General features: G+C 32.3%; 2 long non-coding RNA genes across 3 annotated transcripts in view; one reads left to right on the top strand and one right to left on the bottom strand.

The window, feature by feature from the left end:
• LOC107441792 (uncharacterized) overlaps nucleotides 1-3,154 on the bottom strand; it is a 45,312-nt gene extending 42,158 nt beyond the window's left edge. The window contains exon 1 of the long non-coding RNA XR_006225804.3: nucleotides 2,962-3,154. This is a non-coding gene — a long non-coding RNA (uncharacterized LOC107441792). The remainder of the gene's footprint in view (nucleotides 1-2,961) is intronic.
• Nucleotides 3,155-7,825: 4,671 nt separating this feature from the next.
• Nucleotides 7,826-22,609, top strand: part of LOC122270441 (uncharacterized) — a 75,849-nt gene continuing 61,065 nt past the window's right edge. Inside the window, exon 1 of one of the 2 annotated variants that reach the window (XR_015435340.1) lies at nucleotides 7,826-8,240. This is a non-coding gene — a long non-coding RNA (uncharacterized LOC122270441). The remainder of the gene's footprint in view (nucleotides 8,241-22,609) is intronic. The other variant, XR_015435348.1, reaches the window with a different exon arrangement.

Here is a 22,609-nt window from a genome sequence, read left to right on the forward strand (position 1 = left end):
TCCTTTATTTTTAAACTATATCTAATGCTGTTATTTTTTCATACATTTATGAATACATGATATTCGGTAATCCCCCTCTTTTATAAATATTTTTAGAATTTTTGTTAAATACAGAAGAGTGTCGATTATTCAAACGCCGGCAAACCTATTATCCGGATTGTTCAAGGACCATGTTTTTTTTTGGTTTTTTTTTTTTTTATGCATTTTTTCCACACAAAAAAAAGAAAGAATTGCAGAAGTACTTTTTTACTTTTAGAATATCTGAAAGGGGTCGAAAAATATCTTTTGTCTCTCAGTGACTTCGAAAAAAACCTAAAATTTTAATAAATTTCTAATCAAATTTTAAACAATTTTAAGTTTTAAACACCCGCCATTTATATTATTCAACAATAGGCACTACTACGATTGCTAATTCTAAGCCTAGAAAAATTTTTATAGGAAGTTACTTAATATTCTCTTGACCGTTTTTTAAAATTGTCCAACTATCCGGATTTACCGTTGTCCAGATCGGCTTCGGTTCAAATGTGTCTGAATAATCGGGTGCTGTACTATATTAAGTCAAAACATTTATTCATTTGGGGTCAAATTAATATTCAAGCCTGAAGCATGGAAAAAAACAAAAATACTTTTAAGTCTTGCGAATCACTTGTTACGAATCACTAGTCTTACGAATCACCAGTTCCATTCCTTCATGAAACTTAAGAGATTTTTCTAATAACTGCTTTTAAACCCTACTCTGTTTCCTCCGGCAATCAAAGAGGTTTTGAGTTTTCATTTCCACTTTCCGCAGCAATGACTCGTAGATTTCGATAACGTCCCACTCAAAAGCTTATGTTTTTTTTTTTTTCCCGCTTCATTTTTAACAAAAAATTTATAAATATATTTTAAGGATGATCATTACGGAGGACCATCAAGTTCTATAATAATATTTTTCTCTCATATACTTTATAAGAATAATTTTTCATTGTAATCTTTTTCGCATTCTTTTTAACATTCATTTATAATTTTTCTTAGTTTTATTCCTAATAATCACTCGCATTTTAATTTAAATTATTTATTTTATCTTCTTAATATTTATTGCAATGCTTACTATTTAATGCTTTTATAAATATTATTACAATTTTTCTAACTATTTGCTAAGATTTCTAATTATCTGTGACTTCTGTGTGTGTGTTCTTAATTTTCTAATTAACTATGATTTTGTAACTAAGATTTTTTTTCTTCTTAATTTTAACTTATTTCATTACTAATTTAAACAGTACAATTGTGATTTGTTATACCCTTTAATTAATTGAAAACTAATTTCATTCTATATTATGGATATTTATTATTTAAAGTAATGTTTACCTTCTTTAAGAGAAAGTTTATTTTGAAAATTTTTAAACGCTAATTATTTAAGCAATAATTTAAGAAGCAGTCTTTTGTGCTTGAACAAATAGTATTTTGTACTACATGTGGATTTTAACGTTAATGACATGTAGTATTATTTAACAAGTGGTATAAATTAATCAGGGTGCGTAGCCAAATCTTTCAACAAAAAATAAGCACCTTTTAAGTACTTTTTAAGCACTCAAAAAATATTTTTAAGCACTATATACATTAACAAAGTGCCAAATAATTTTCAAGCACTTCAGATGATCATGAGAAAATAACTAGTTTCTGACAAATAACTCTTTTCTTGATTATATTAACCTTTATAAAATGATAGAGAGATTTTTCGCTTCGATATCGGGGGGGGGGAAATAAAGTCTGAAATTGAGAATATCTTGTTGCAAAATGCAGCAGAGTTGCACTTGAGAAGGCAATAATCTCACCGAACCCAGTTCAGTAGACTTGCGAAAACGTTGAATAGAACAATGTGAAAAGCACGCTTTTGCATAATATGTGACGAAAATCGACATGGTAACGAAAAAAACCTCATTTTTGAAAAGGAAAAATTAAGCACTTTTTAAAAACACCCCATGAAAAAAGCATCTTTAAGGGCTTTTAAATAACGAAAATAGAAAATAAGAACCTTTAAGCACTTTTAAAAACGCTACGCACCATGTCAATAACAACTGATAACTGATATAACGCACAAATGCTGTAACGTTCAACTAGTAGTTGTTTGTTAATGTGTAATTTTTTCTATTCATTTCACAAATAGTTTTCGCTTATTTTATCTTTTTGTTTCCCACAAAAAGCATTTTTTACTGATCGCTTTCATTTAATTACTACTTAGCTATACTGTAAGATATCAGTTTCAAAGTATGATTATTCATAATCCTGTTTTATTTTATTTATTTAATTTTGTAATTATTGATATTCACTTCTTATAATTTAACGGAACATAAAATTTTTTAAAAACACAAGAATACTTTTATTCTGAACATTGAAAAAATAATAATATAGTTTAATTTTAAACAACATTTTTTAGACCCTTTTGGAGTGAACTAGCTATTTTATTTATTTATTCTTAAGCTTCTAAAGCCTAAGCTTTCGTACGGATTATGCCTACTGGAATTAAGAATAAATAATCACTGGCTAATTCCTTAAGAAACAAAAACAAAAATTTCTGCGCACAGATAAAATATTAAATTTACTCAACCTTTTATTCAAACTCGAATACAGAGCAAAACTCTCATGTTTTAAATTCATTGAATTGTAACTTTCTGATCTTTTTTTTTTTCTTTTAGAGACGAAATAATTAAACTGCTACGTATATCTTTTTTTCCCTTTTTTCTCCTTCTCTTACCCTCGCTTTTTCCCTTCCGTTTTTTTCTTACATAGTTTATTTATTTATTAATTTTTTTAGTAAGGGGGGGGGAGTTATCGAGTTGAACTCCATTAAAACATTTAATAGCTTTGCTTGATTACTTTTCATTGGAAACAATTTCATTATTTTCAAATAATTTTTAATAAATGATAACTCTCTCTAGAATCAAAAGGAGATTTTCATATAAAACGAGTTTTCATTCTTACCTTTTCGAGAAAAAATCCAATTTATAGCGTCGACCATTTCATTTGAAAATTCAACCCAGTCTTGTAAAATATCACCTCTTTAACCAGGAACTTTTTATTTATTGAACTATAATTGTTTAAAAAATTAATTGTCCAGTATTGAAAAAAAAATTGAAATTCATGGAAATTGTGTTAAGCAGGAGAATAATTACAATACATCAGAAATTAAGCGGACAAATCGTAAGACACGGTTCAGAGTAGATCATCGAAGTCAGGCATCATTGGTAGCGGTCAGTAAGCAGATGGGTAACCACTTTGATCCAGCTGCGAAGGGACCAAGTTCTCGTCAGGCTTTTTTACCGTAAAATGCTCGACTTCGCGCGCAAGTATTTGAGCTGCCTTAGCACATGAGCCATCCTCTCTAAATTACGATGTCATGTCTTTATTGCTTTATTGAAATTACATACATTTGCTGGCCTGTTTGCTCAATTTAGCCCCATAAACCTTTGTCAAGTAGAAGGTCAGTTAGAACAATTTAGAGTAGGACATCCAGGGCACAAAGAATACATCCAGGGTTGCGACGGGATTCGAACCCGCCACCTCCATGCTTCACACTGCATTTGATGGGCGATCCCGCTCGGCAGGGGAAGCCTCTCATGCTTACGGATCCTCATCAGGTATGAACCCGCAGTGGACTGATCGTTATGACACGGTTCGTTATGAATGTCATCACCGAAGTCAAGCATCTCTGGCTGCGGTCAGTGTGCGAGTGGGTGACCACTTGGATCAGTCTGCGTTGGGACTGAGGGTGTGTGGTATGGGTCCTCGTTAAACTGTTCTACCGTAAAGTGCTCGACTTCGCGTGCAGGTCGCCGGGCTACCGAAGCGGGGGTGCCATCCCCTCTGCAGAGGATTAAAATTGTGATGACGTGTCTTCGGATCATCCTCAGAGATGTTTGCAGACCATCGCAAATAGCCCATTGTGCAGCTCTAGTGCGACGTAAATGAACTATAACTACAACTAACTAACTACAGGTATGTTTCCCAGACCGTTGCCAATAGCCCAATGTAGCTTTAGTGCGATATGATTAAAATACTGCAATCACAGGACAAATTTGCGAAAAATAGTGGGCCTAAGATATTTAGTAACCTTATCGATGTGGTGGGTGAGAGTTCACCTGCCTCAATTGAGGCAGAGGTTCGATTGATTTTCTACGCTAAAGGGTGGTTGTCTGATTGTATTGTTACAATATGGGCTAAATTCGGAATCCATCTTAATACAATGTGTTAAGCTATTTAAGAGCCAGAAAAGTCTATGCAGAGTTTGGTTATTGGGAAGCGTGGTGTGGAGACCTAGTGTTATGAATAATGTTATTTGTGATGTTCCTTCGTAAATGTGTTTTGTTCTATTTTATTACCGCTTTAAGCACCCCACCCATTTTTGTGTTTACGAGTATGAATGTTCAACTCTTTAGCCTTATAATTTTGAACCAAACACAAAATACAAGAGCAGTCCTAGTTAAAGCATTGTGAAAAACTATCCCTTGTGGGAGAATTTTTGATAGAACTAACTCACATTTGCCTTGTAAAAAGCGGAAAAATCCCAAAAATTTCCACGGTTAGCCATGATCCATCTACCACTGAGGATGTTTTTCATCAGTACTGTTGGCGGTGCGGGAGGGTAGTAGGATTGGAATCAGTCAGATATCGCTGGGATTCGAATATGGGTCACCTCATTAGAAGGCGAGTGATCTTAATCCTGAGCCACCACGACCCTTGCAAAGGTATTTCTAAAGAATTCTCCGAATACAAGAGCAACACTTGTTACACAAATGAATACAAAATTTTTCGGGCCTATTTAACGACGATTGCATACGAGTTAATGTTGGGGGGGGTAAACAGTTTTAAGGGGTTTAGTGTTTCCTTTCCATTGAGGTAACCTGAGTCGGACTCAGTTAGACTCAAATGAAGTTAGAGTCCCCTTTCGCGAAAGATTTTTCTTATTTTAACTTTCGTGCAAAGCTAGTGTGGGTAAGTTATACGCAATAATTCTTCCATGAAAAGAATTTCGTCCCGATGCAAGGAAATGAAAACAAAAGCACCATTAGTTAGCCCGACTGCAATATATAATCCCTATAATCTATAATACCCCTATAATCTTGAAACAAAAGGCGAAACAAGAATCATTTTAAATATAATCAGTACTTCACAATAAATTGTCTAAGTCACAAAAACCCACAAGTTCTCCCTTAAAAATGAAGTACTAAGCATTAAACTAATAACTTTTACTCGCGAGTGACAACATTGTTGTGAAAACGGAAAAGAATGCAATTAAAAAACATCCTATCTATAATTATCAGTATTCTCTACCCACCAGATAATGTCAATCTAAATTTAAATTTTACGAAATTTGTGCTCAACCCCTGATAGATCCCGTGCAGTATCCGCTGGTGATGCGTGCCGAGCAGAGGCGGATCGCACTAAGACAACAAAAAGACGATTCATCACTGCTTCGAATCCATCACTTTTAACTGAGATTTTGACCTCAGCATTGGCAGCATCCGAAAAAGGTCAAAACAAGGTTTTTCCTTCCTTACTTCTCTGTTTCGAAAACAGGAATAGAGTACTTCTCTCCCCCCCCCCCCTTTTTCGATATTCCTACCTGTAACCGATGAGTAAGGATGCACTTTAAGGGGTGTGTCCGCTAGGGAAGTTAACTTATATCTACAGATATTATTTTGGGGGGTAATATAACTAGTAATATTTCATTGTCTTTATCGATAAGAGACTAAAGTGTTTTTAAGATATTTGGGGTTATACACATGCTGAAAAACGCATTATGAAGAAGAACAGTCATTTGAAACAATTTCTTCGGATCGCTTTAATCAGTGACTCCTTGAAAGTTTACTTACTTGTCATCTAGTTTTGCTTAGTAGTCTTTGCTTATTTCTTACTTGCTTAGTTAGTGTGCGGGTGGGTGACCCACTTGGATCAGTCTGCGTAGGGACCGAGGGTGTGCGGTATTGGTCCTCGTTAAACTGTGCTACCGTAAAGTGCTCGACTTCGCGCGCAGGTCGTCGGGCTACCGAAGCGGGGGTGCCATCCCCTCCGCAGAGGATCAAAATTGTGATGGCATGTCTTCGGATCATCCTCCGGGATGTTTCCCAGACCGTCGCCAATAGCCCATTGTGCAGCTCTAGTGCGACGTAAATTAACAACAACCTACAACCTACTTGCTTAGTTAAGGAGTTAGAAAATATTTAACTCCTTAAATATTTTTCACTATCAAGACAGGACATCATGCACTTGAAATATTAATTCTGTAATGATTTAGTTATTGTTACACATACACATACAGGTGGGGACCACGTGGCCTCTCTGTAGCGTGGATATATTGGGTTCGAATCCAACCGTTACATTAAATATATGTTTCAAATGTCTTTCGAATTTGTGCTATCTCGATGTGGACTTGGAAGCCATCTATGTAATGAGCACACAAGCGTGTATATGTATGCATAACAATAAGAAAGAACTAATAGTATTTAATTTTCGGCTATTGGAGAAGGTTTGTGAAACATCAAACATCCCTGTGGATGATCCGATGACATGCAATTACGATTTTGACCCTTTGCAAAAAAGATGGGGCCCCCAATTTATAGCCCAATGGCCTACGCGCGAAGTCAAGCACTTTTCGGTCGAACAGTTTAACGAGGATCAACACCATACACCACCAGTCTCTTCACAGGTTAATCAAAGTGGCGGAAATCAACAGCGGCTATTACTTAACTTTGATGATCTGCTGGGAGCCGTATCTTAACGATTAATCCATACCTGGATAATAACAAATAAATAAAAACTATATGCAGGCTTGTGTGCTAAATATTCAAAGAACAACTTGTAAACCCTGGTAGTAGTAGTTATAGTACTTTATTTACGTCAGACTAGAGATGTAGAATAAGCGATTGGCAATGGCCCAGAAGACATCCTTGAGGATGATCCGAATACATGTATCATAATTTTGATCCTCTGCAGAGATTCCCTCTGAAGAGGATCAAAGAGAGGTTTGTGATCAAAATTGCTCTCCCGCTTTGGTAACCCGATGACCTGTTCACTTTATTATGGAACAGTTTAAGGAGGACCAATATCACGCATTCTCGATTTCTTTGCAAACTGATTAAAGTGGTCATATATCCGCTCACTGATCGTTGCCAGCAGCGATTGACTTCAGTGATCTACTGGGATATAAACCCTGGTCAAATTGAAAAACAGATGCACGAATTTGAGAAGGGAAATACAACAATGCATTTAGAATTACCGGAATTCGAACCCACTACCACCACGCTTTAGAGTGTTTAGGGTAGGACAATAAGCCTTAGAAACAGAGACCATTTATAATGATTAATTTGTCTTTATTCATTTTATTTATGGTTACGCATACATAGTGTGTTTATTACAGAGTATAGCTTATCAAGTAGTTAAGTTTCACGTCACATGCTTCTGCCAAGCTCAAGACCAATACATTTCCTATTATTAATTGGAATTCGTATTGGAAATTATCCCTTAATACTATTCCAATTTAGACAGCTTATATATTACTAAAGAGGCATAAATCTTTTTGCTTATTGACATAAAATCTTTGGTGGAAGGTAAACTCGAGTTCACGTCTAACCAATCGTCTGGAGAATCGGCGAGCAAATGTAAATATTGTTGTTCATCATTAAAATTTTGGATTGGGGCCTCCCTGGACGAGCGATATCGTCTGCCAAACACTGTGAGAAGAATGGAGGTTGCGGGTTCGAATCCCTCCGTTACCCTGGATGTATCTTCGTCCTGTTCTTTTCTGTATTGTGCTATCTGTCTTTCTACTTGACAAAGGTTAATAAGCCCCAATTGAGCACATATATGCTGTAGCAATAAAACCAATAAATAAATTTTAAAAAAATGGGTGTACCTACACATACGCTTAGACCACTAGTTGGACTTCTGGTCAAATGAGTTGCTGAAATTATATTCTGACATTCTTTACTCCACTAAACCAATGTGAGTCAAATGTGAGTATGATCAGTCTCAAAAGTTTACATCACTAAGGTCCGTACTTCAGACAGGTTGTACATGAAAGTTGACAAATCATGCAGCTATCAACTTGATGACATTGATCAAACAGGGATATCAAACTTTAATGCCTTGAAATTTATTCAAAAGGGCTTGAGCAAAAAATACATCTAAGTATTTGAATTTATAGATTTTTGCGCAGCTTATCACAGTCTACAGAATGCATTTTTCAAGTTGACAGTTTTTACGTAAGTAAGATTTTTTATTAATTTTATTTATTGTTATTATTAAATTGTTATAAGCAGTTTCCTGGCGAATTTTGAGATCAAATTTGAATGTTTTTCTATGTGTTACTATTTTTTCAAAAGTTGGTAAAAAAAAATCTACCTACATTTTTTAGCTATTTTCCTAAATATATTCTTTGGAGAGTGTAAAAATAATTTATTCTACAGATTATCTTGGTAATGTGTACATTACATACACTCTAAAAACCATTGTACTATCTCTCGGAATTTGGTGTTTTTCAACCCAAACAATTGTATAAAGGAACCAAAACCCAAAGAATTGTACGACAAATTGAATTTTCGTATATAAAGAGTTTAATAAAATTTAAACCCTTTAAATGGCTCAAACACCAAGCTCACTAGATTGACAACTTCCGTTAAATATTTTCGCTTTCAAAAATCGCACTTTGCATATCGTCTGTAGATTGCTTATATTACTTTTAAATACAAGTTGGCGAAAGTCTGCAGTTGTCTTCAGTGCTGCTATGCATATTCCAAAACAGATATTCGCAGCTAAAATGAGCATGTTATTTTTAGTTGTACTAGTGATATTTATTTTTATATTTAATAAGAACTCGATGAACTGTATTAAATAACTTTATAATGTAAAATTTCTGTCCGCTTCGGATCTGTTTAGCCTAGTTCGAATTCATTTTTAATATTCTCTCTGCACTATGCGTACGTTTCATTTACTAGTTCATTTTATTTCAAGAATTAGTGTACATATGCAGTCTAAACTAATGATTCACAAAATATGCATTATTTTCCGCAGTTAATGAACTGGAGCTAAATATGCAAGTACTAAAAGAGTTTTTGATGTAAGAATTTTTAGAAGTAGAACCAAAAAAAAAAAGTACTAAATGATTAAACATCTCTATGTAATAATCGATATGATACATATTTACGATTAGAGCAGCACTAACTATGAAAGCATAATAATCTTGTTAAGACTTTCTTCAACTCTGAAAAATTACTCAAGAACATTTTATTTAAATTTCCTTCCACGATAATCAATTGTAGCAACAAACCATAATTTCTTTTTTCTCTATAGAAAGGCAATTGACTATTTTTCTTTACTGATTTTGGTATAAAAAGAGCACGTTGGTTATAAAAACTATCTACGTATTTCTACGCAGGTTAAAAAACATTTCTTCATATTGTGCTGACATCTAGTTTAAATAACTTGTTTAGTACTATCTGAAAACAATATTAAGGAACAGTTTTGAGCAAAGATATCCACTTTAAAAAAAGTGTGGCTTGTACTGTCAAGTCATAGTGAATTCAGTGCATTGGACCACGCATATTTATACTTACTTACTTATCCTCTACGTGCCTTTGGGCACTTAAGGCCTCTAGCATATCCCTCCAACGCCTCCTGTCTCTAGCAATAGATCTTGCTTCCTCCCAGCCAGATATTCTACATTCTTTTAATTCGCCCACAAACATGCGCTGGATGGTAAGTCTGGGTCTTCCTCTTGTTATTTTACCATCAGGGGCCCATGTAAGCGCAACAGATGTAATTTTTTCTTTGTGCAACCACGCATATTAGTTAAAAATAATTCAAATCCTCACAAAACCACTTTTTTTTGTCTGTTTTGTATTTGTCTGTGACTTTGAAGACATAAATTTTAATGTGCAGATTATTTTTCATCTGCGTTTTAATTCACTTTTTAAAAAGCAAACAAACTAAAGGTTGAAATTTAGTGTGACTCCTTTATAAAACAGCTCAAGAATAGCTTTAGAACAGCTTTAGAATAAAAACTAGAGCTGAATTGAGAAAACACAGCAAAGAACAAAAATTAAAAAATTTTTTCTTCTGTTACTTAATTTCAGTCTTAAAATGGTTTTTCGAAGCTCTGAGAAAAAGGATATTTCGAAAAAAGAATATTTCATGCGACGATTGAGCTTTCGAAAAACTGCTTTAACATTGTTTTTTGAAGCTCTGCCGCCAAGGAAAATAAAAAAAAGCTACAGTTTAAGTACCACACACTTGAAGCAAAACGATGATTTTAAACTATATATATGTCCTTGCTGTGAAAAATTATCCGGGCTTTAAAACGGACAAATAACTTAAATATTTTAAAAGTTATTTAACTTTTTTAAAAATCGCCAATTTGGCGGCATTTTTCCGCCTAGAAAAAAATTATCAAAATCGCTGCCTTTTTCTCAGTTTTTGCAAACTTTTATGAACCCAAATAATGCAACATTTTAATAAGTTTTTAAATATTAAAAATTGGACCACAAACGGTTTTCATTTCCACAAAACTGTGGCTTTTCTCCATTTTGACGTTTTGGGATATTTTCAGAATAACCATAGATAGCTTTAGATAGGCTAAACTTGCCCTAACAGTCATGAATAACTGTTGCAAACTCACAGCAGTTATGAAAATAGCATGTTATTCGCAAAAACGCATCATTTCATGTGACGACGAAGCCTTCGAAAAAATAGAGGATGCTAATACAACAGAAGAAACTTTTTATAGCAAATTTTGTTTCATTTCCGTAATTAATTTCAAAATTTAAGTATAGAAAAAGTGAGTTCATACAAAATTAGAGTAGGCCATGAAGTTTCAATTGCTGAAAAAGAAATTTCAAATTATTAAAATACAAACAAATTATTGGAAAGGAACTTTCCTTAATTTGTTTTCATTTTGATATTTTGATTTTTTTTTCTTCAGTATTTGAAACTTGATGGCTTACTCTAGATGTACCTGAACTCACTAATTCTATACTTCTCTATTCTATAAGTATAAGTATTCTATAAGTATACGTCAACTCAAGTATTCTATAAGTATACGTCAATTCAAATATTCTCAATTCAAGTATTCGTCAATTCAAGTATTCTATAAGTATACGTCAATTCAAGTATTTTCAATTCAAGTATTCGTCAATTCAAGTATTCTATAAGTATACGTCAATATTCTACAAATTTTCACTAATTCTATAAGTTATGGAGATGAAACATTTGTAATGTGGTATAGCGTCCTCTTAACTGTATAGAGATTTATTAATTTTTTTTAGCATCATTGTCTAAAATGCAACATAAATTTAAACAACATAAAGTTTTGTGTTCTATAAGTATACGTCAATTAAAGTATTCTATAAGTATACGTCAATATTCTACAAATTCTCACTAATTCTGTAAGTTATGAAGATGAAACATTTGTAATGTGGTATAGCGTCCTCTTAACTGTATAAAGATCTATTAATTTTCTTTTAGTATCATTACCTAAAATGCAGCATAAATTTAAACAACATAAAGTTTTGTGTATTCAATTCAAGTATTCTCAATTCAAGTATTCTCAATTCAAGTATTCTCAATTCAAGTATTCTCAATTCAAGTATTCTCAATTCAAGTATTCTCAATTCAAGTATTCTCAATTCAAGTATTCTCAATTCAAGTATTCTCAATCCAAGTATTCTCAATCCAAGTATTCTCAATCCAAGTATTCTCAATCCAAGTATTCTCAATCCAAGTATTCTCAATCCAAGTATTCTCAATCCAAGTATTCTCAATCCAAGTATTCGTCAATTCAAGTATTCGTCAATTCAAGTATTCGTCAATTCAAGTATTCGTCAATTCAAGTATTCGTCAATTCAAGTATTCGTCAATTCAAGTATTCGTCAATTCAAGTATTCGTCAATTCAAGTATTCGTCAATTCAAGTATTCGTCAATTCAAGTATTCTATAAGTATACGTCAATATTCTATAAATTCTCACTAATTCTATAAGTTATGAAGATGGAACATTTGTAATGTGGTATAGCGTCCTCTTAACTGTATGGAGATTTATTAATTTTTTTTCAGCATCATTGTCTAAAATGCAATATAAATTTAAACAACATAAAGTTTTGTGTTCTATAAGTATACGTCAATTCAAGTATTGTAAATTCAAGTATTCGTCAATTCAAGTATTCTATAAATATACGTCAATATTCTATAAATTCTCACTAATTCTATAAGTTATGGAGATGAAACATTTGTAATGTGGTAAAGCATCTTCTTAACTTATAGAGATCTATAAATTTTTTTTTTCAGTATCATTATCTAAAATGCAACATAAATTTAAACAACTTAAAGTTTTGTGTAATTTTTAAAAACTTTATATTTGAAAATTTTGTTACGTGTATGTAATATTGCACTGATTTTTTGCAATTAAAATCTCTGTCTGACTGTGTTGAGGTTGCAAACAAATTTGAATTTACAAAGGTAATGCTTCAAATTCTGCGACGTATACAAATTCAATACTTCACAATAACATCACTTTGTCGAAATAAAACAAAACAGATAGCTGATTTTTGAATGAAAGGAAAACGTAATCAATCTTTTCTTTTCACCAAAAAAAAAAACTTTCCTTTCATTCTTTCTATTGACTGTGCATCAAGAATAACTAATGCTTCCGCTTTATTTGCCTTCAAAAAACGATAATTATTCGCAAAAATCTCTTTGAAGAGGAAGAAAAAGGTTGTGTTTGAATTCTGAAAAGTGGCCCTTCAAAGCGATCAAATACTGGGCGTTCTCTTAACAAAGATTTATGATTCCAAATGTTCAATTCTGGAAGAGGCGTCACCTTCTGCGTACAATACATAAAGGCGTAACATACTTCCAGGGCCTTATGAAGTGTTAAACATTGACCCCTAAGACACCCAAAGCAACTTGCCTCCTACCACATTCTGATTGAGGAGAGTGATTCGGAAAATTGGGTTTTTAGAAATTGATGATTGCGGGGTACAAATTCATTTCACCTTTTTAAAAGTGAGAATATTAATCTCGGACCCATCAAGTCAAGGAAATGATTTCAAGTTTTTATGCTTCTGAGGTGTACAGATGTATGTATACCTTGTGAAAGATGTTGTAAGACTTAAACGCTTCACTCGCATAGACTTCTACAAGCTTGGTTTGCTTAAAAATGCTTTAAACGCTTAGAAATTAATGCTTACAAACTGTAGAGTTAATATATATATATATATACTAATGTCAAAGCGGTTACCTGCATATGAAGGTAAATTTTAAAACAAATATAATTGGCATATTAATTTAACTAGTTTATTATACATATTGCATAATTTTTCGGTTGGTAGAAAATAGAGCACAGGAATAAAAAGCCCTGATTAAAGAACCCAGAAAAAAAGAGCACCAGAAAAAATAACCGAAAAAAAAGAGCACACGAAAAAGCACCCTGAAAAAGAGCGAAGGACAAAAAGCACCCCAAAAAACACCAGAAAAAAGAGCACCTAAGAAAAAAGCGCATAAAAAAATTGCAGAAACGCCACAAAATTAGATACCATTTGTTTAAGTATAGAATTTCATTATAATTTTTGCCTTACTTTCCTATACAATTTCAATTAATGTCTGTACAATAAAAAATTTACAAGAAACTAATGATTTAACACATTTAATAAAAATAATTCAAAATAATTACCTGTGAAATTTTATTTTTTTCATCGTTTATTACGATGAGTAATTCTGAAATGCTGTAAATGATGCTCATCTGACATTTAATATTAATTAGCAAAGTATAGTTAATAAAATAAAAATCAAATTCGACTTCATTACTAATAAAAAATAATTTTTTTTCCTAAAAAAATATTTAAAATGATGATGTTAATGAAACAAACTTTTTTTTTACTTATATTTGGAATTAGAATCACATGCTATTATCATAGTTAATTATCATAATTAATAATAATAGTTAATAAATTTCATAATTTAATAGTTAATAGTAATTGATAGTTAATTAACTTGTTAATTAAGATTAAATAAAATAAAATAAATGTTAAGATTATTTAATTCAGACTATATTTTTAGGATAAAATCCGTTCAATTTTCATTACATTTACGCTTTTTAAAAGTAACAATACCTTAAATAATCAATTTTATTATTTGTTCACACTTGCCTTTTTACTACTTAAGATCAAAAATCGAAAAAGTTTACGTATATCGATGGCAAGGTCATATCATGATCATTAAACAGTCATTAAAGTCACATGTAATTAATGTCAAAACAGTAATTATTTTGAATTACAGTTTTGACATTACGGTAATTCAAAGTAATGACCGTTGAAGACTATAATATTCAGTATAATATTCATATTATAATAATCACTGAATAATATGAATATTATAATAATCGCTGAATATTATGACTATTATAATAATCACTGAATATTATAATAATCACTGAATTCATATTATAATTATCACTGAAGATTATAATATTCATATTATAATGAAGACCATAATTTATATTTAAAATTATAATATTCACATATCGCCTGAATAAGTCGATATGTGAATATTATAATTTTAAATTATAACATTCACATATCTCCTTTTAATAGAATACACAATATGCAAAAAAATTATGTGTGCGTCATTAAGTTACCGATTTAAAAATAAAAACAAAATTAGTATTTAAAAAAATTAAATATCTCTATTGCCACTGCAAAGAAGAGTAACACAAAAACAAATTTGTCTGTTAACAAGGTTTCAAAAATTGTGCGACTTTAGAACATGCATCATCTATTTATCTTCTTTCAAAAATCATGACATTCCCAACTCCACCTCTATTTCAAATATGTGTACAACTCAAAAGAAAATTCCAATGACATACAGAATATCTCCAACAACTGTCATTTCTTGTTGAAGGGGGGTCATTTCAAGATTTTGATTGGCAGTAGTAATTCTCTTTGTTCCATGAATAACATATCTCTATTGAGTTTCAACATCCCATAGTAAGCTGTCTTAATTCATCACTTTTTCTTTTTTTCTTAAAACAACTATGTATGGGGATATGAGACAAAGTAGATTACACTTTAAAAATATAATAAAAGAGAATAAAAAATTTAAAAATTTTATTTTTATGTTGATTAAAAAAAGAAAAAGAGTTGATAAAATTTCACATATATATTTTTTAAACTTCACATTTTAACTTATAATTCGAAAAGCGTAGGGTACGTCAATTTCAAAAGGCGTGGAGGGAATTTTCAGTGGTGATATAAATTTATAATGGAACTAGTGCGACTCTAGTAGTTGTGAGACAATGTGGATTACACTTTAAAATATGATAAAATGGAATACAAAATTTAAAAATTTCATTTTTATGTTGATTAAAAAAAAAGAGTAAAAAAAATATACATTTAATTTTATCAACTTCACATTTTGACTTATAATTCGAAAAGCGTAGGGTACGTCAATTTCAAAAGGCGTGGAGGGAATTTTCAGTGGTGATATAAGTTTATAAGTTTATAGTTATTATATGCGACTCTAGTAGTTGTGAGACAAAGTGGATTGCACTTTAAAAAATAATAAAATAGAAAATAGAATACAAAATTTAAAATTTTCATTTTTATGTTGATTAAAAAAAAAGAGTTTAAAAAATATATATGTTTAATTTTATCAACTTCACATTTTAACTTATAATTCGAAAAGGGTAAGGTACGTCAATTTCAAAAGGTGTGGAGGGATTTTTCAATGGTGATATATGTTTATAATGAAAGTAGTGCGACTCTAGTAGTTGTGAGACAAAGTGGATTACACTTTAAAAAATGATAAAATAGAATACAAAATTGAAAAATTTCATTTTTTATGTTGATTACAGATGTGGTGTAAAGATTTATTTGGTGACCAAATTCATAAAAAAAAGAAAAAAAATTTAAAAACTGAAAAATTAAATACTTTTTTCAAAAACATTTTAATATTTTTAAGAATAATAATATTAACTCAAGATTGCCATAAAGTTTCAATAGTTCTATTATCGTTAAAAATTATTAAAATAATAAATATACAGGAAAATTAAGGCATCAGAAACACTTTCAACACTGAGTGTTTGTATACCTCTCATTTCGGCATTGGAATACCATTTGCCAGTAGCAATTCAAGGGACAAACTCGATTAAGGAGTGACTCTATTTATTAAAATTCTAAGAAAATCATCAAGTGTCTCAGTTTTCTGTCTGCTATCTTCCTTCCCTTCCGGACGTACCTAGGTTAGTAAAACCCGTATAATCCGCGTCTGGCCACTATTCCAGCCAACTTCAACCCCAGGAACGTGCTTGATCAGTGGCAATTATTTAAAATTTCAAAAGAAAGAAGGTTACAACTTTGTTTACAAATATACAGAAATATTCATTTGAATATAGTTTAAACAAGAATTTTTTAAGCTATATTCAAATAAAGTACAACCAGGTAATATTCAAATAAAGTATTCAGCTCATAAACTGTCAATTCTAGACATAAAGGTAGTTTGATTTAAGGCACAACATTTTACGAGACAAAATTTACTCACCATTCCAAAATATGAGATCGCCAATGGCGAGGTGGCATAACAGAGTGATAAACATTAGAACTGTCAGGACATAATTGAAACTTGAATAAACTGTAAGACTAGTAAAACTCGAATAATAAGAGAAATAGCAATGTACTGATTCTAAGAAAGATTTATTAAATAAACTACTGAAACGGTACAAATTTTTCAACTATTTCATCAGTATTTCTCATCAAACATTTCAATTCAAAATAAAATAAACTGGTAAAAGCAATTAAAGGGACAATTTTTTTTTTTTTTTTTTTTTTTTTTGCTTTAAGATACTACTCTAAAAAAATGCGCACAATCTGTACCCTAAATAAGAAAAATGGTCACTAATCCAGAATACCAGCTGACCGACATCCTATCAGTTAAAAAAAAATGTCCAATATGGGGTAGATTAGGTTGATTGTACAACGATGGTTATAAAATAAAATAAAACTTTCGCCTTCCAATGAGGTGAACCGGGTTCGAATCCCAGCGATGAATGATAAATACGAATTCCGCATCCGGCTTGCAACAGTACTGACGCAAAATATCCTCAGTGATAGACGGATCATGGATGGGTTAGAGTTTCCTTGCCGTCAGGCTAATTCGTGAGAGGTTTTCGTTGTTTTATCGTTCATGAAGCTGAAATTTGATCTATATGCTCCACGGAAAAGTCGCGCATAGTATTCAAGGATCTCCTCCTTGTACTGCTGACCTGTCAGATTTTCTCTATAGAGCACATGAAGATAAGGAGGCTCGTCTGCCATAATGCCTGCTCAGACCACTTCGACCATAGTGATGTTTTTCGACTATGTAAGAGAGCCGATATGGACCCTCTGGTTCTCTCCAAATGAGAACACGTCTCGAGTGTTTATACAGACTGAATTGCGACTCATCACTGAAGAGAACCAGCTCTAGTCATCCTCTGTCCAAGACAGGTGCGCTCGGCACCATGCTAGATTGTACTTTTTGTGGTTTACAGTCAAAGTGATCCAAGCCAAAGGGTGCTTGGCATACAGGCTATCTGCAGTAAGTCATTGGGTGATAGTTATTCGTGAAATGGATGTTCCTGTTTCATTATGCAAGTTGCCAGACAATTTTGTCGTTGTCGTACACCTTCTGCCAAGATGTCTCGAAACAACTGTTTTTGGCCGGCAATGTTTGTCTTTTGAAGTCTTGACCAGGTGAGCAGACCACTGTTCCTGTTTCTGTGAACCACTTCCACAAAATGAACACCACGCTCTCTAAACCTCGAAGCCCCTACAGCAGGTAACCTGCGATTCACCTGCCTCGAGTCTTTCAACTATCAGCCATCTTGTGGCATCATCTAGACGATGACGACTGGCCATACTACTGATGGGTAAACAAAAAAATTAAAAAAAACCTGGACTGGGGCTACGTGGCAAAAGTGTCTGTGAAGAGCTTAACTATCCTTTGATACTTTATTTATGTATAAGCATGACTTATTTTGCTCTTTTTTAAGGAAAAAAAATGTTTCCTTCTTTGTTTTTATCAGTGAAACCAAACTCAAGAATGAAAAATTATATTTCTCACTGTTTGAAACAATTTTTCGATTTTATTCAATTTCCTCTTACGCATTTGTTTAAAAAGAAAAAAGAAAATTGTGAACAAGACACTACAAACTTCTCTAGAACTGTGAATTCATTCAAATGCCTGACATAAAACCAAATTTTATGAATGTTATTAATAAAACAATAAAAATATTTACTCATTACAGTATATACTTCTAAATTAATTTGTATTGGTTCCATTGCATACAAAATTTTTAATCAATCGCTGCCTTAGCACATGCCTGAAAAACCTGAAACGGTCACCAACTCAGCAGATAATGCATGCCTTTTGTTACAGGCATCGACTGCCTTTACTGAATTAAAAATTTCTTCACCGGAGAGCGCAAATATTTACATTGGTTCAAAGTACATTTTTTCTAAGATATAATGTTCTGCAACAAATATATTAAAATGTACTCTTTTTTTTTTAAATTATGTAAACATATTTTAGGAATACAACAATATCGCCTTCATTCTTCAATATCATTTTAAACACCATCCCCACATTTGCAGCATAAAACCTCATCAAAAGCATTTCTTAAAAAGAAAAAGAAAAACACATAAATTCTCTTTCATCACTTTTTAAAAAAAAATTAACGTATTCTCATTGGTCGCTTTTGCTATCGTCTAGTCCCCACCCCCCACAGACATCCCCCTTTTCCATAATAAAAACTAATTAACTCCCACAACGAAGACGTTATTTATAATGCACACTGCCTCGAATATCCCTTCCTTTTTTTATTGTTATTATCATGATTTCTCCATCCCGGTGCTCTTCATCATCTCCATATTCCGAGCATCTTTTTCTGTTCATAAAAAATGATACGCGAGAGCATCAGGAACACAACTAACTGACCCTTTCCACACGAAGCGATGGAGATCGTCATCTCATCATCCTCTCCTCCTCCTCGCTATTGTATAATAAACCGCACACTATTACCACGATACCATCAGATTTGTCTGTCACGATAAATCAGGTTTCAATTTCAAGAGAAGGACTGAGGCGCATTTTCATAAATCAGAAGATACCTTTCTCGCAGGAGATAGAGAGAATGAGCTAGGGTGGACGCAGAGAGATGGATAGACAGATAAAGGGGAAGAAAAGGAGGGTGAGAAAAGGGGTGAAAACTTCAAACTAGGGGGGGGAGATGGAAAAGATGCTGAAGGTAGACAGAGCTAGGTAAATCATGCTCCAAGACCATCTCATTTCGACAGCCATCAAAGCAATCCTCCTACACCTTTTCTCTATAACGGAGATGGGGGCTGTTAACAAAATAAAGTGACAGTCACCGTTAGAATTGGTCAATATAAGAGTTGACGACAGTAGTTTATAAAAATATGAATTTCAGTTCATTTTTCATTATTAACCAGCCCCAATTTATATCTGAAAATGATTTTATCCCTTATCTTAGCAATATTTGAGAAGTTAAATTAAGAATATTTTAAGAAGCATTTCTCATACTACCGACACTCTTACCACCGACACTCGTACTACCGACACCCGTACTACCGACACACTTACTACCGACATTCTTACTACCGACATTCTTACTACCGTCACTCGTACTACCGACGCACATACTACCGACACACTTACTACTGACACTCGTACTACCGACACTCGTGCTACCAACACTCATACTACCGATACTCATTGTACCGACAAATACAAAGCTATAATTAATTTTGCCAAGTCTTAATTAAAGTAATTTTTCAAAGACACGCTAAACTAAAGAACATGTTAAGCAGCATTCTAAAAATACTAAAATTTTCAGTTGTAGAAGTAATTAATTTTGTCAAATCTCTAAATAAAGCCAATTTTAAATGAAGAAGCTATTTGAAATCTTACGCTTGACACAAACTGCTTTTGATGCTGTTTAGTTTTAAAAAATTTATTATTCATTGCTATTTAATTTTCAATCTGAATATAGTATTTTTTAATTCTTAATTGTAACTTTAAACGCTAGCAGCATCAATTCATCATATATCATTTTATTTTGTTTAATTCAAATTCAGAGATGTCAGCACAATTTTTGTTTGAGTCTGCGCAGTAGTAAGTTTCATTTTCGAACCTTTACTTTTACTTTGTTTTTCGTCACGGAGCAAATTATTACGAATTCGATGTGTTGTAGATGGTTATAATTTTCTTTTCGGGACCAGCTCCCAAAGATATTACGATGATACATTCAAAATTGTTATTTATCGATAGCTATTGGCTATATTAATTTACGAGGTGAGTCGTTTTTATGTTTTGTTGTCATTAGTTGTGCTGAACTGTCTGAAATCGTTTTCATGTTTAATTAACTAAATAATTTGCTGCTATCTTATTTTCAACTTGTTTACTGTTAAAAGTTCAATTTAAGTTTATTTGTGAAATCAATTAATATCCAGTATTGTTAATTGTTCAATATATTATTTGCAGAATAAAATGTTCTTAAGATTCTTAATTTGTTAGGGTTTAAATTTTACAATATATATTTGTTTTCTTTCTCTTTTTTTGTTTTGGTAATTAATTTTACCTGGTCCGTCGTTTTACAATTTACAACTATACATTTTTTGGTCTCGTCGAGACGGGAGACGGCCACTGAGCTATTGTTTTGTCGTGAGAATTTGTATTTTCGTGCTTTTGATTTCGTACCGGAAACGACGCTGAGTCTTTTGTTTATTTTGATTAGTATTTCGTATTTTCGATTTCGATATGGATATGTTAAAAAAGAAGCGTAGTGTGCTAAAGGGGAAAATTACTAGAATTTCAAACATTCTTCATCCGAAATTTGATGTTGTTTCTATTGATGTCGCAGAATTAGAAGTATTTAAAGAACAAATTAACGAAATTTGGTCTGAATTAAATAGTATACATAACGATATTATGTTACAATGTAAAGAAGATGAATTTGAAACGAATTCAAATGAATTTGATGAAATCGCATCTAAAATTGATTTATTAAAAATCAAAATTGCTCGTGAATTTTCAAAGAGTAAAACGGAAGTATGTAGTAATAATGCTGCTAATGTTAATGATAATAAATCGAAACTTTCGGAAACTTGTTTAAAGCTCCCAAAATTTGAATTACCAACGTTTTTTGGTGAAAGCGAGAAATGGTTGTCATTTAAAGAATTATTTTTGACGTCTATCGATAAAAATTCTGATTTAACGGAACTTCAGAAATTTCAGTATTTATACGCTAGCGTAAAGGGATCCGCTCTTAAATTAATTTCAGGTTTTTCACTTACCGAAGAAAATTATAAGCATGCTTGGGAAACTTTAAATTCAAGATTTGATAATAAAAGAGAATTAGCGTTTGCTCAAATTTCCAAATTATTTCGATTGAAGTCTATGAAACCGAATTCAGCTAAGTCTATTTTTGAAATTTTAGACACTTGTAACGAAGTTACGCGAATTTTATTAACTTTAGGTTTAGAAGTAAACTCGTTTGTCGATTTAATTTTAATTCATTTTATTTTGGGTAAATTAGACGAAACACTTTGGCAAAGATGGGAACTAAGTTTGACAAATCAAGATTTTCCAAAATTTTCTGATTTGGCTAAATTTTTAGAACAACAGGCGAAAGGTTTATCTTGTAAGGATGGAATGCAAACGGAAATAAAACAAAATTCGATTCCTAAGAAAGCATTCGTTAACAATATTGTTCTGAATAAAAAAGAAAATTCATGTTTTACATGCAGTGAAAGTCATCCAATTTTTAAATGTCCTATTTATGGTAAAATGACCATCGATGACAGGTGGAATCTCATAAAAAGCCACAAAATTTGTGCTAATTGTTTAAGGAAGGGTCATTTTCCGAATTCTTGTTCTTCGAACTCTACTTGTAAATCTTGTCAAAAAAGACATCACACTTCACTGCATCGATTTTACCCTATAAATTCTAATGTTTACAATTCAGTTAGGCAAAATTCAAATTCATTTGCTAATACTGCAGCCAGATCTGAAAATTTAGTTGAAGCTAGGGATAATATTCAGCTCAGCACAACTTGTCAACAAAACTTTAAAAGTGAGGAACATACTTTATTATCAACAGCTTTAATAAAGGTTAAAAATGCTAAGGGACATTTCGTTAATTGCCGAGCGCTGATTGACAACGGCAGTCAGAAATCTCTAGTGAGCAAAAACTGTGTTAAAAGACTGCAATTATCAAAGACTGTTACAAATCATTCGATTTCAGGAATTAATAATACGCTAGTAAAATCTTCTTTATCTGAAGTATCTTTGGTCTTTTCTCCACATTTTAATGAGAAAATTTTTTGCTGTAAAGCTTTAATTGTAGACTGCATAACAAGTGATTTACCGAACTTCACATTTTCTTCATGCAACTGGCCACACCTGCATGGTCTAATGCTTGCAGATCCAACATTTCATGCAACTGGTCCAATAGACATTCTGTTAGGAGCCGACTTATACGCTGACTTGCTAATTGGAGAACCAATTTTAGGGAAGAAAGGTACTCCAGC

This window comes from Parasteatoda tepidariorum, chromosome 1, assembly GCF_982258835.1.
Source record: "Parasteatoda tepidariorum strain Cologne lab strain chromosome 1, Ptep-v5.0, whole genome shotgun sequence".
In the NCBI taxonomy this organism is placed as follows: Eukaryota; Metazoa; Arthropoda; class Arachnida; order Araneae; family Theridiidae; genus Parasteatoda; species Parasteatoda tepidariorum.